Consider the following 801-nt stretch of genomic DNA (forward strand, 5'->3'; position numbering starts at 1 on the left):
TATTGCCCCTAGTATTTTTTTCAACTTGGAATGGATAAATGTAAAAATTAGAATGAGGGTGATATCGTCATTGTATTGCTAACAGTTGTTTTACTATTATTAACCTCTGACACATGATTGGTTTCACTGATAGAGTTGGTCATTCACGTGTGCAGGCTAGTGGGTTGAACACTGTTGAAAAATGAGGAAAATTGAGAATTAATGGAGCTCAAACGAGGGCTTAATTAAGTTTTGTGGCACGAACTCCAATCCATCATTTCCAGCCAAATTGGAGCAGTGATAAGTGTGTTTTTGCACACTTATTTAAGTTACAAACATGACTTAATTACGAATAAAATGATTGAATTGTGATTTAATTTCGTTATATTTGTAAATTGTAAGTAACACTGATGAACATGGTGAAATACATAAGAAAAGACGCGAAAATGACTAAAATGACACAAAGTGAAAGTTCAAGGACCAATGTGCAATTATCCAAAAGTTGGCCCGATGAACAAATCAAGAAATTGAGTTTGCCAAATACAAATTGATGATATTTTGGGATGATGGAATGTGAAGAATGAAGAAAAGATGCAAAGAAGTGGAAGATTCAAGTAGAGGGACCAATTTGCAGAAAATGAAAGTTGAATTCTACCATGCGGTCGCATGGTAGAACTCTCGTGCAGCCGCACAAAGGGATGCAGGGAATTCAATTGGAAATATGAAATAACCATGCGGTCGCATTACTATTTGTCCGACGCGATTTTTTTCTTTCCTTATACGATTGAAACTCCTTTGGTAATCTAATTTTCCACGGGATAT

This window comes from Olea europaea, unplaced genomic scaffold, assembly GCF_002742605.1.
Source record: "Olea europaea var. sylvestris unplaced genomic scaffold, O_europaea_v1 scaffold4481, whole genome shotgun sequence".
NCBI lineage: Eukaryota > Viridiplantae > Streptophyta > Magnoliopsida > Lamiales > Oleaceae > Olea > Olea europaea.